This window comes from Gnatocerus cornutus, chromosome 9 (genome assembly GCF_029298725.1).
Source record: "Gnatocerus cornutus isolate USDA-ARS CGAHR chromosome 9, icGnaCorn1.1, whole genome shotgun sequence".
In the NCBI taxonomy this organism is placed as follows: Eukaryota; Metazoa; Arthropoda; class Insecta; order Coleoptera; family Tenebrionidae; genus Gnatocerus; species Gnatocerus cornutus.
Genome location: NC_142241.1, coordinates 9,463,500 through 9,478,260, shown reverse-complemented (window position 1 = coordinate 9,478,260; position 14,761 = coordinate 9,463,500). Strand labels below are relative to the sequence as shown.

Genomic DNA, 14,761 nt, shown 5'->3' with positions numbered 1-14,761 from the left:
TCGTGTAACAATTTAAAACTCGTTTGGAACTCTGGTAGCAAATAAGTAGGAGCTACTTTGAAAAAATTTTGTTTTTGCTTTTGTGAATTCTTGTTTAAATCTTTTTGATTCTTTGTTCTTAAATTTGTTTTCTAAATTAGTCAACATGCAATCACATAGCTACGGAATTTAATAAGAAGTGTGTAATTTTTGGTTCGTTTTCAAAATGAAAATTTCAAAATATTCTGTTACTGGATCTAAATTTTTGGTATTTAGAACAATTAATAAACAAGTCAAAAATAGTCAAACCTTCAAATTTGACTATCCTGGGATTAAATCTGCCAAAGTTACGAAATTTAATAGAAAGAAAAAATTTCTAAATTTTCTATTGCTTGCTCTAAATTTTTGAAATTTAGCACAATCGATAAACAACTCAAAAGAAGTGAAACTTCCAAATTTGTGGGATTAAAACTGCCAAAGTTGCGGAATTTGATCACAAAACTGGAGACAATTTTTCGGCCCTTTCAAAATAAAAACTTCTAAATATTCTGTTTCTTGTTCTAAATTTTTAAAATTTGGCAGAATTGATAACCAAGTTGATTCTAGTAAAACCGCCAAATTTAAGTGTTCTGAGAATAAAAATGCCAAAGTTACGGAATTTAATAGAAAGAGGAGACAATTTTTGATTTGTTTCAAAAATGAAAATTTTTAAATTTTTTATTGCTTGCTTTATATTTTTGAAATTTAGCACAGTCGATAAACAACTCAAAAGAAGTTGAACCTCTAAATTTGATTAATCTGGGAATAAAACTGCTAAAGTTACGGAATTTGATCACAAAACATGAGACAATTTTTCGGTCTCTTTAAAATAAAAATTTCTAAATATTCTGTTTCTTGTTCTAATTTTTTTAAATTTGGCACAATTGATCACCAAATTGAATCTAGTAAAACCTTCAAATTTAAATGTTGTGAGAATAAAAATGCCAAAATTACGGAATTTAATAGAAAAAGAAGGTAATATTTTATTCGTTTTTAAAATGAAAATTTCCAAATACATATTCTGTTTTTAGTTCTAAATTTTTGGTATTAAGCACAGTTGATAAACAACTCAAAAGTAGTAAAACTTCCAAATTTGAGTGTTCTGGGATTAAAGTTGCCAAAGTTACGGAGTGATTAAAATTGGAGGCAATTTTTTGGGCGTTTGGGCGTTTTCAAAATAAAAATTTCTAAATATTCTATTTCTTGTTCTAAATTTTTAAAATTTAGCACAGTTGATAATCAAGTAGAATATTTTGTTACTACCTCTAAATTTTTGGTATTTGGCACAGTCGCTAAGTAAGTCAAAAGTAGTAAAATCTTCAAAATTGTGTGTTCTGGGATTAAAACTTCCAAAGTAACGAAATTTGATCAAAATTAGACGAAATTCTTTAAGCTTTTTCAAAATAAATATTTCTTAATATTCTGTTTCTTGTTCTAAATGTTTGACATTTGGCACAATTGATAATCAAGTTGAATAACTTTTAAATTTGAGTGTTCAGAGAACTAAAATGCTAAAATTATGGAATTTAATAGAAAAAGGGTTTCCAATTAGACAGTTGCTTGCTCTAAATTTTTGAAATCTCGCAAAGTCGATAATCAACTTGAAAGTAGTAGCTTGTCTTGGGATTAAAACTGCCAAAAGTTACGGAATTTGATCAAAAGTGGAGGCAATTTTTGGCCCGTTTTCAAGATGAAAATTTCTAAATATTGTGTTTTTGAGTCTTTCCAACTGTTTTGTTTTTAAATCCGGTATCTAAATTAGTCATTAAACATTCACATGGTTTATCAGTGTGACATAAGAAAGTTCCATTTCTAGAATAAAATTCTAAACAATTGACTTTGACTTATTTCTCAACTTTTGTTTACAAATTAACTATCTTAATGAGGGTAATTAATAAATTACACTGAAACGTAACACATTATTTTGGTTGCATCATACAAAATTCAATTGAAGATTGGTCGATAACACCAAAGGTCAACCGCATTAACTCATCTCTGAAAAAAATTGTTCCTGTCAGTGTGATATTATTCAGCTCTCGCCCGGTCGTAAACTCTAGTCTCTAAAGCCCATCGCAATTTCGCAGATTTAGCGCTAGATCGATCGTCATTTGGGGCTAAGGGGGCCATTTTAAAAAGCTGAAAGCGTACTTTGTGGTGTTGAACTGTTGGAAGTATTGTCCTCTTAGGACTGCCAATAAAATCATAGCTTTCCGACCGACGCTTTTTACATCCTACCGAAATAGAGCACTTAACATGCCGATGACGGATTAAATTTTCGGCTACACAAACGCTAAAAATTATCTCATTATCTGCTGAATTTTTTTTAACACGTTCTGAGTGCTGTTATTTATTACTGAGTGGGTGGAGAACCAGATGTAACTTTTTTACGCGGATCTAGAAAAGTGTGCCGCTATTTAGAGCTCTTCGAAAGTGATGGATTTTCGAAGAAATTCTTTTAATTTCTCGATAAGTGGAGGAGTGGTGTCCATCTGCCCAAGTTGTCTCGTTACTTTTGTTGTATGCTGCACTCGCCGCCATAAATTATTCTCCATTATTGTACAACTGTCAAAGACAAGATAAATCAACTTATCACACGGCAGCAGTTCGTTATGATGATGGACTTTTTTCGAGTTGTAAATGAGATAACCTTAACTGGTTGTTTGTTTATCGGACATGTAATTGTTTTCTAATTTAGGACTAATTTCAGTTTGAGTTATTGAATGCCTCCGTTGTTTATTTTATATTGTGCTGCCTCGAAACTTGTTTGGATTAAAAAATTTGATTTATTCTTTAATTAACGTTATTATAACTCTTCACGAATTATAATTAAGTGAAATAGGGACCAGTGGGATTTAACGCTATTGATGATGTGTTAACTGTGTCTATTTATCCTTTTCAATTTCAAGATTCTTGTCATTAATATCAATTGATGATTCTTATAGCTTTCACACTCTTTATTATGTAACGCTTTTCTATTTTTATTCATTGCTTAAAACGGTACTAACTCAATTAATTGATGACTTTAATCTTTCTAAGCTGATGGGATACATGACTGCCTCGAGTAGTTCTTTATAAGAAATATCAGAATAATTAAGACTTTGTATAAATCATTTCATTCAATATTGAGTTAGCATCGACATTTAACTCAAATAAGCAATGAATAGTGCTTTATAAATAAAAGTGGCGAACATTTAACATTAACAATCCAAAACCAAGCAATTATTTATGAGTTATTATGTCGGTGCCTGAAGCCAGTTTTTTCTTGTTTTATATTTAGTAAAATTCTTGGAACAAAAGAACGTTTTGCAATAATTATACATTTTGTTTTGTTAATTACGCAAAGTTACGGCTTTTAATAAAAAGTGGTGGAAGTTTTTGGTTCGTTTTAAAAATGAAAATTTTTAAATATTTTGTTTTTTGTTATAAAACATTGAAATTTAGCACAATTGATAATCAAGTCGAACATAGTAAAATTTGGAAATTTCGCTGTTCTGGGATTAAAACTGCTAAAGTTACGGAATTTAATAGAAAGTGAAGGTAATTTTTGGGGGTTCATTTCCAAACAATTTTTTCTAAATATTCATTTTATTGATTATTAATTTATGTTTATTAATTCAAATTTTGAAATTTAGCACAGCGATAAACAAGTCGAAAGAAGTAAAATTTTCAATTTTGACTGTTTTTGTAGTAAAACTGCTAAAGTTACGGAATTTAATCAAAATTGGTGAAAATCTTAAATACGTTTTCATAATATTTTTTTTAACTTTGCTCTAAAATTCTAAAGTCGAAAGTAATAAAACCTCCAAGTTTGATTGTCTTAAACTTCCAAAGTTACGGAAAGTATTCGGAAGTAGAGAAAATTTTTGATTTGTTTCCAAAATAATTTTTTTTAAATATTCTGTTTCTTGCTCAAAATTTTTGGTATTTAACACAATCAATAAGCAAGACGAAAATAGTAAAATATCCAATTTTGATTGTTTAAGATTCTAACTGCCAAAGTTACAGAATATAATGAAAATAATTTTTTTTAAATTTCTATTGTTTGCTCTAATTTTTTGAAATTTAGCACAGTCGATAAACAACTCGAATGTAGTAAAACCTCCAAATTTGATTGGTCTGGAATTAAAACTGCCAAAGCTACGAAATTTGATCAAAACTGGAGGCAATTTTTCGGCCGTTTTTAAAATTAAAATTTTTAAATATTCTGTTTCTTGTTCTAAATTCTTGAAATTTGGCACAATTGATAACCAAGTTGAATCTAGTAAAACCTCAAAATTTAATTGTTCTAGGAATAAAACTGCCAATGTTAGGGAATTTAAAAGAAGGTGGAAGCAATTTTTGATCCGTTTTCTAAATGAAAATTTCTAAATAATTTGATTCTTGGTCTAAAATTTTGCAATTTAGCACTATTGATGAACAAATCGAAATTGGTAATACATACCTCAAAATTTGATTGTTCTGAGAATTCAGTTGTCAAAGTTACAAAATTTAAAAGGAAGTTATAGGAGCAATTTTTGATTCGCTTTCAAAATAAAAATTTCTAAATGTTTTGATTCATGGTTAAAAATTTTGGAATTTAGCACAATAGATAAACAAGCCTAAAGTAGTAAACCCTCCAAATTTGACTGTTTGGGGAGTAAAACTGCGAAAGTTACGAAATATAAAGGAAAAAATAGAAGCAATTTTTGGTTTGTTTACAAAATAAAAATTTCTAAATATTTTGTGTCTTGGTCAAAAATTTTTAAATTTACCACAGTAGATAAACGAGTCGAAGTTAGTAAAACTTCCAAGTTTGACTGGTCAATGCTAAAAACTGTTAAAGTTATGGAATTTAATACAAAATAAAGGCAATTTTTGGCCCGTTATCAAAATAAAAATTTCTAAATATTCAGTTTTTTGCTCTAAATTTTTGGAATTTAGCACACCGGATAAACAATTCGGAAGTCGTAAAACTTCCAATTTTGACTGTTTTGGAATTAAAACTGCCAATGTTATGAAATTTAATAGAAGTTGGTAAAAGAGTAAAAAATGCATAAGAAAAAAAATGCTTGAGGGAGTTGCCGATCTGGAGGATCGTACCAAAGAATCAAAGAACTAGAACATAGAAAAGAAAAGCCCACGAGGCTTCTGCTTTTAATTCCTAATAGTAATCTGACAAGCACAAATTAAAATGTCAAAGTATGCTAAAAGCATTTTTGAAGAAGTTCAGAGTAGCTGACTACTAAGCATAGCCACAGGACTTCAAACCGATCATTACAATTTGATCAATAATCCTCTCACATTCTTTAGAACGAGACTGATTTTAATTATTTTTTAGCGTCATCATAAACGATAACTTTCATACTAATCTTTGTAAGCTATGGTTGGAATAACATCTATATCAAATTTAATTATATATTAACAATGTTTTGCAGAAAACGAGACAAACGGAACTTTATTAACAATAGAAATATAGTTATAAATTTCCACTAGAGCAATATTCAATTGTCCCGTGAAATTGTTTCATTTCGGGTAAAACAATAGGATAATCTATTTCTTTAAAAAATGAAGATTTTCTAAAAAGTAAATTATTGGTGATTTACTGGGTGCAATCAACTTGGCTCCAAGAGAAATCTGATTATCTCACAATTCATATCGGTTAGTTTAGAATGACGGATAATTGGTTTCCCATAATTGAAGTTTTATTGCGTTATTAATTGAAATTTCTTAACGCAAGAATTACTTAGGTGTACTTTGCACCGCGAGTAACCGACTAACACGTTACGATTATTGATACGGTTGATTTTGCACAAAATAATATCTTATATTATTATGAAGAAACTAATTGCCCACTTTGACAACGCTATTTCTGTGTTCTCCAATGTGGTTTTACATCTTATTAGTCAGACGCCCAAGTTATAGTTATAACGCCCCATCTCGCACGAACCTTGACCTCTGAGACCTTCTGAAAGCAATTCCCGGAGCCCTGAAGATCCAGTTAAGCTTATTGCAAGTCACTGATTTATACAATCTAATAAATCTCCTCTGCCGTTGATTTATGTAAATGATTTTAATTAGTCCTGCCGATATGTCTGCATGAAAAAATTGATTTAATTAATTGCTACAAAGTAAACCAATTAAGCTTGTGAGTGATGGGAATTTTCCGGGCAATTTTTTGCACTCCTCATCAATCACAATCGCGAGTACGCTTCCTATGATTAAGTGAGCCATTAAAAATCCTTTCTGCTCAAATTAGTCCTTTTGCTCCAGTTTAAGACGATGCCACTGTTTCGATTCCCAAATGATTTATACCATGGTTGTAATAACTGTTTTCATTTGGCGCTTAGTTAAATGCAATTTCGGACACCACCTGTCGGTTAACAACAGAAGAAGAGGTCTTGCGAGTTTATAATAATGGTGGAGGCAACGTCGCAATTATTTGCTATACATTTTTGGCATTTGGCACAATTGATCAGCTAGTTAAAAGTAGTAAAATCTCCAAATTTGATTTTCTTGGGATTAAAACAGCCAAAGTTAGCAAATTTAATGGAAAGTGGGGGCAATTTTTGGATCATTTTTAAAGCCAAAATTTCTAAATTTTCTGTTCTGTTCTAAGTATTCTTTTTATTATTTTTTTTGAATTTTACATTGTTGATAAGGAAAGCAAAAGTAGTAAAATCTCCAAATTTGACTCTCTTGGGATTAAAACTACCGAAGTTACGGAATTTAATCTAAAGTGGAGGCAATTTTTGGTTTATTTACAAACTGAAAATTTTTAAATATTCTATTTCTTGTCGTAAAATTTTAGAATTTAGCGTAGTTTGTAAACAAGGCAAAGGTAGTAAAACCTAGAAATTTGACTATTCTGAGATTAAACCTGTCAAAGTTACAGAGTTTCATCAAAAGTGGTGGGAATTTTTTGTTCATTTTAAAAATAGAAATTTCTAAATATTCAGTTTCTTGTTTTAATTTTTTAGAATTTTACACAGTTGATAAGGAAAGTAAATGTAGTAAAATCTCTAAATTTGACTCTGTTGAGATTAAAACTACTAAAGTTACGGGATTTAATTTAAAGTGGAGGCAATTTTTAGTTCGTTTTTAAAGTAAAAATTTCTAAATATTCTGTTTCTTGTCGTAAAATTTTAGAAATTAACGCAGTCAGTAAACAAGAAAACTTGACAAGAAATCAAAGTTAAAGATTTTAACCAAAAGTGGAGAAAATTTTTGGTTAGTTTTAAAAATGAAATTTTCTAAATATTCTGTTTCTTCTATTTTTTGGAATTTTGCACAGTAGATAAGGAAAGTAAAAGTACTTACTCTTTTAGGATTGAAACTGCATAAGTTAGGGAATTTAATTTAAAGTGGAAGTAATTTTTGGTTCGTTTTCAAAGTGAAAATTCCTAACTGTTTTGTAGATTGCTCTAAATTTTTGATATTTTGTACAATTAATAACCAAGTTGAAAATAGGTAAACCTCCAAATTTGACTGTTTTATGATTAAAACTTTCAAAGTTAAAGATTTTCAAAGAAACTGAAGTCAATTTCCAGTTCGCTTTCTAAACGAAAATTTTTAAATAGTCTGTTTCTTGCTAAAAATGTTTGGTGTTTGCCACAATTGATAAACAAGTCTAAAATAGTAAAAGCTCCAAATTTGACCGTTTTGGGATTAAACCTACCAAAGTTACGGAATTTATAAGAAAGTGGAAAGTGGAAACTTCTTTTTCAATGTGAAAATTTCTAAACATTTTGTTTCTTACCCAAAATTTTTAGAATTTAGCACAGTCGATAAACAAGACAAAAGTAGAAAAATCTTTAAATTTGACTGTTTTGGGATTGAGATTGCCAAAATTACGGAATTTATAAAAAGTTTTAAAAAGTGAGGCACTAAAAATTATTTCTGCTTAAATGAGTTCTTTTCGTCCAGTTTAAGTTGATAACATCGTTCGTTTATCAATTTGTAATAACTTTTTTTGGCGGTTAGTTAATGGCAATTTCGGACACCACCTGTCGGTCAACAACAGAAGCGTTCTTGAGAGTTTATAATAATGGTGGAGGCAACGTAGCACTTACTGCTTGAATTAATTAAAATAAATGGTGGAATAAACATAAGTCGATTAAAATTCATGAGGACTTTTCTAAACAAAATTTAAATTAACTCCTCATCGAATGCTGTGCTAAAGATAAATTTAGTGGGATTATTATAGAGCGTTTTCCACTTAGCACAAAGTGCTTCAATTTCCCTTCATAAACAGTGGGTGAGCCGCCAGAATCCGACTTCTTATTCCTAAACGAAGCGACAGAGATGGAAGGAGCGAACAAAGACGAAACGGCAGCTTTTTACACTTACACGACACGAATTCGAGTGCAAAGCACGCGAGCTTTGATTACGATATTTGTAAATATGACAAAACACACTTTGTATTTTATAAACTGTTGAATGGAGGGATTTATGACTACACGGTCTAATTTTAGAATTGATTATTAGATAAATGAGATAGATCCTAAATTTCAACATTTCTGAATACAACAGTTGCTCATTAACCTGAGTAATGATCCGAATAATTATTATTGGATAATGTTACATATTGCCATCGGAATTACAAACAACCAAATTCATAACAAAAGTGTGTTTGCTGGTTATGCGCACTAAAAACGGTCCAAAGATCTAAAAATAAATTATAGATAAAAATTCGCGCTTCTTACATCTTGCCAATTTCTGTTTTCTTGGTATCGCACCAATAAGAATTCCACTTGTTTCAACGAACTCATTTTTTTATTTTCCTTACGTTATGTCTGGGCCTGCAAATAAAACTGAACTAGACCACCTTTGAAACCAACTTAACCTTTGGCCCGGTACCATTTCAGACCCTGAAGTTTTCGATGGAATTAATGGGGCATATGATTATCCTTGACTTTAAAACTGATGAATTCGAGGATATTGTAAATGCACTTTTGCCAATATAATTCTGCCTACACCCATAAACTCTACCGAATTTCCATAAATATGTTTTCACCGCGGTATTAATGTCCTCGTCAACATCATTTAGAGGCCGAAAAGCAAAACAGTCCAGATGCCATACATTACCTCGGAATGCCGTAAAACACTACGAAAATTTCCTCCACTTAACGCAATCTGATATAGCGATGCATCAGAATGGCGAGCAGATGTCGACGGGGGTGAGTAAAGCAAGAAATTTATTTATAGCGGCAGCAGATTAGATAAATCTATTAGTTTCAAATGTTGGACGTGTTAACAAGTAAGTGCGTGTGTGGTTAAGAGATAGCAGAAGGCTCGAGGTCATGATGCGCAACAACCATTCAATTTTTTAACTCATTAAAGCTAATTATAGCGATAAGGACTGAATTATGGGGTCAAAAGCGGCGCATCCGCCGGTAATTGCATCCAAACATGCACCCCCGACCTTAAACCTTATCGTATTCTGATTTCAGCTTGGGTCGATATTGATACGGTTCTGGTATCTGGTTATAGAGTTTATCGCTTGGATAGGTAAAGAAATGTAGAGGGAAATCAGACGATTGTGATTTGTGGTCATGTTGGGAGTTGGATAAATGGGGCTGCAAATGAAAATTTTTATACAGAATGCAGGATTGGCGCCGGATTATATTTATTTATTTACAGTCGCGAACAATAAAAATGCAACAAATTTATTACAGCTCATTAACATTAATCACGAAAATTCTGATCACTTAATGCAATTTGTCTAATTTGCTTTATTCTATTGTAAGACGGGTCTTTTGCGAGATTTGGGATACCTGTATTTGATTCACCTAAAAATTTTAGGACGTTAAATTTAGGCGATTATCTAAGAAATGAAAATAAAAAATATCTACCCATATATCAATGGTTTTTTATTAAAAAAAAAATTACTCCTAGTTTTCATTTTGAGGAAGAGTCAAAAGTTTGTTTTTTTATTAAAACTTGCTATTTTATAGCTATTAAGACAACTAGTGTTTTATAGAGAGTTTAAAAATCGAGTTCGTAGTTAAAATCCGAGCGAGCGGAGCGAGCGAGGATTTTGTAGAACGAGATTTTTTAACTATAAAACACGAGTTGTCTTCAAGATTTTTTCTAACACTAATGCTTGTTTTATGAAATATCTTCTTTGATTAAAAAATTCTTAGTTGTAGCAAAATGTGTCAAAGTGTGGTGGGTAAAGGGTGCGGTGGTAGGTTTCCTATAGTAACAGTAAACAAATTGTGAAAAAAACAATTTGGATCGGTTAAAATGTGCGAAAGTGTTCCTCAAAAAATTAAGGAGAAAGGTAAGGAATTAGGCAATTTGTTACCTGCAAAATCAAAACCCGCATACGAGAAAGTGTATCATTCATTTCATGACGGGAAAAATAAGAATGGCATCACGGAAGTAACGGAAGATGTCATTTTGACATTCCTGGATATGAGGGTAAGTGCGTAAATAGAAATGTAACATTTTTGAAAAACTAACACATTTACTTTTTAGTCGCAAAAGTTGTCACCAGCCTCATTGTGACAAAGACAACATACAAATTGACAAGTTTGGTGCTGTTATTCCTTTCTTAAAAAAATTAAATGTTGGTTATCGCAGTAAAAAGTCCAAGGCCTTGACACAAGAGGAAATTAGAACATTTTTACAACAAGCGGATGAAGGGGAATATTTATTTGTCAAAGTTAGGAATAAATTATACTTAGACATAAATTTTATGAAATTTTTCAGGTTGCACTGATCTTCGGAGTTGCTGGAGCCTGTAGAAAAGCCGAATTAGCCGCTATGGAATTCAGTGACGTACATGATTGTGGTGACACAATAAATGTCATTATTCCGGATTCTAAAACCCGTAAGGAACGACGATTCACCATTGTTAGTGAAGGTTTTGGGATTAATCCCATCGAATTATACAGTTTGGGGAATTGACACCCGATGCATGGAATTAAATTTAATAGAAAGTGGGGGACACCGAGCGAGAAAGAGATTCTTGCATTCTTTCATTCTCACACACATCAAGAAACATGAATTTTCGGTGAGTCCAAGACCGATTAATGGACAAATAAATGAGCGCAACAAAGAAAACCATAATTGCCATTGGAGCGAGGAAGATAAAAATAATTTACCCCCATCAGCGCGAATGCATGCGTCGTGGCATTGTTTTATCATTTTTGGCAAGACCAGGTGTTAACATGATTGCTCCTTTAGTAATTCTTCGCTATTAGAGGGATTTGGTCCTTCGAATGCAAAATGCAACAATTTTATTTTTTTATGAGTAATGATAGGCATTGTATTTCTCAATGAATTTGAGTTACAATTTTCGAGAACTTTGTCGCTAGGATGCATTGAGGGGAGTAATGCCACCCACTAACACTACTCTTCTCCCACTTCTTATTAAAATTGTTCCCATTCATCGGGTATCAATTCCCCAAACTGTATAGACGTTATATTGTTTTGCGCCCAAGAAAATCACCTACAAGATTTTTCTTACATTACAATAAGGGAAAGTGCAGCTGCCAATGTGTGGGAATCAACTCCTTTGGGGCAATTCCTAAGAAAATCGCAACATATCTTAAACTAGAAAATCCATCGAGTTACACTGGGCATTGTTTTCGACGCACTTCGGCGACTCTTTTTGTTAATGCTGGTGAGTAGTCAGTTAATTATTCAGAACATATAATAAAATTTACAATGTAGGGGGAGATATTACGTCCTTGAAGAGACATGGAGGATGGGAATCTGCAAAAGTAGCAGAATCTTATATTGAAGAGTCGCTGGGAGAAAGATTAAAGATACCTAGACAAGTTTTTGGGAATGGAACATCTAATACCACGAGCGCCATTGGGAATGAAGTAGTCGAAGTAGAAGAATATGCTGGAAGAGAGTTTAAGAATGAAACGGCTATTACAAGAGCAACTGTGAATGAAATATTTGCAGAAGAAGCTGAAAACACATTAACGATGTTACGGGAGAAATGTGGTAGTTTTAACAACGTCGGGCCAAATTTCAATTGCTGTACTTTTAACTTTTATGAAAAATGTTAGCAAAATGAATAAAGTGAATTTTTGAATCGTATTTTATAACTCTATAAGATACGTTGCCATTGACGACGTACTTTATAAAAAAAGCGTATTTTAAGAGCAATATAAAGGGTGAGTTCTTAAGCACCATAGAAACAGTATAACATATTAGTGTTAGAAAAAGATTTTTATTTCTAGAACGATGAAATTTAGGGAAGTTTCGATCTTTACTTGTTTTTTAACAGTGGCAAAGTTCAAAATTATAGGACAAAATTTTAGGAATTTATTTCGAAGAAGAGCCAAAATTTAGATTGGTTTTACTAAAACTAGCCTGTACTTTTAATATTTTGTACGTAAAAGCAATCTTTAGAGAAATTTTTATTTATTCCTTGTTTTTTAACATTGCCAAAGTATAAAATTATAGAACGAAACAGACGAGTTTTGGTTTTTTTTCTTGGGAGGATACACGAATTTTTAAAATTTCGATTCCAAAACCTGTACTTTTTCAAATCTTAAAGCCATAGACATAAAACTTAAAGATTTTGCAAATTTAGCTTATTTTATTAAAATCGACTTGTAATTTTAGTACTTTTAACATTAGAACTCTGGAATTTTAGCAAATTTTTATTCTTACTTTGTTTTTTAATAGTATGAAAATAGAAATATTTAGAGACGCACAAACTTTTAAAATTTTTATTCAAAGATCTGTCATTTTGCAAATTGTAAAGCCATAGATACGCATGAAATTTGGAGAGATTGCAATTTTCGACTTAATTTACTACCGTGCCAAAGTAAAAACACAAAATTTAACTATATTTTTTTTAAATCGGCTGTAATTTTAGTACTTTTAACGCTAGACTTATGAAATTTTAAGGAATTCTCATTCTTAACATGTTTTTTTAAAGTACCAAAGCTCAAAATTATAGAACGAAAAAGACAAGTTTTGGAAATTTCTATTCATGGAAGGGTGCACATTTTTTTTAATTTTTATTCTAAAATCTTTCATTTTTGAAATTGCAAAGGCATGAGCATGAAATTTAGGGGAGTTGCTATTCTTAATTTGTTTTTTAACAGTACCAAAATACAAAATTAAAGAACAAAAAAGACAAAAATTTTGCGATGGTGTTAGATACAATATGAAATTTTTTCGTACAGCAAATGTAAATTTTATGAATTAACCATTATAAAGATTCCAGAAAATCTGAAAAGAACTCGAAATCTGCAAGATTTAATTAAAGCGGAATTATTCTAATAAAATTTTATTAACCCCCTGTATGTATAATTAAAACACAGTACATATTTTTATAAAAGTGTATTTTTAGATAAGACAAGTGTAGATAAGTAAAATTAAATGTCGGTGTCCGATTTTTTGTAATTTTACAATTTTATTCAGAAAATTGATTATAAAAAAAATCAAAAAATTACATAATAAGTAAATATAAGATTTTCTTGTGACAAAAAGCCCTTCAGGCACAAGCCTCGGTAGCGCAGTAGGCAGCGCGTAAGTCTCATAATCTTAAGGTCGTGAGTTCGATCCTCACCCGGGGCACAACCTTTTAGCCAATTTTGAACCAATTTTTTTTAACCCCCATTTACTTTAACCAATAGAGGAGCACAGATTAGTTGTCCCTTACAACCCCCTCGGATCAGATAACTGACGCGCATTAATTAAAATTTCTCCAAGTCGTCTCTATTCAGATAGACGTTTTATTTTATGTCGGATGGAGGCGTCGGCCCTCCACGATGACAAATTGCAGGGAAAGGGAGCGGTGAATTTCCCCAGAGCGGCTGTGATGCGTTGTGTGTTTGCGACATTATTTTCCCTTGTCATTTGTTTGCAGTCAAACGACTATAATATTTCAGAATATATTCGACACTTTTACACCTTTATGTTTTCCATAAAGATGACTATTTTTATAGCCAACGAGATAATATCTTTATGTTTGACAGGAACACGGGCTATTCAACTTATTTTGTCCGTGAAATATCATGGCGGTGGACTGGGGAACAAGTTTTATTCGGAACTGTGCACAAACGAAAACAGAACATTTCAAACATCACTACTAATTTATGAGAACAATTTTGAACATGGAGAGGAGCATTCCGAAAATTCGACAGAGTAATACGAATCGCTTATTCCTTAAGTTGTGTCCGGCAACTTCACACTGTTCACTTCACACGTTTTTTGCTAGTAGCGCATCATAAATTTTGTTTAAAAACTTGATAACACGATGATTTACAATATTTATAGCAATAAAACAGTTGGGTTCCAAAAAGATCATGAATTGATATGATTTGCAGCGATGTGGGACGATTTTTATCTTTTTTCTAATGATCAGGATCGTAGTAAATGAGCTGTGTAAACTCCAAAGAAAAGTGCTTAAAACACAATTATTTTTATTGAATTCGTCACGATATTGCTTCATTTATAATGATTTACGTCGTTTGATTACTATAACCGGATTTAATGAAAAATTATGACTGCATTTCAAATTTCCACCTGTATGTAAATGAGATTTTTCCTAATTTCGAGGCGGCAAATTAAAATTTAAATGCGAATAATTAAGCCGTTGATGCTCCAACAAAACCGAGGGTGGTAAACACGTGAATTTAATTATTTGAACACTGTCAATAAGACAAATTATATTTCATAAATTATAGTAGGTAAAACAGCGTTTTGAGGTGTGAAATATTAAAATAGATATATTGTGTTGTTTGGCAAATATTGTAGGCGTTAATAATCGACGAGGTGTGCACATTAT

The 14,761-nt window shown here is 31.4% G+C and overlaps 1 non-coding gene across 1 annotated transcript; it reads left to right on the top strand.

Annotated features, from left to right (window-relative positions):
* Positions 1–13,475: 13,475 nt before the first annotated feature.
* TRNAM-CAU (transfer RNA methionine (anticodon CAU)) lies at positions 13,476–13,548 on the top strand. The gene has a single exon. It is a non-coding gene; the product is annotated as a tRNA-Met (tRNA).
* Positions 13,549–14,761: the final 1,213 nt, after the last annotated feature.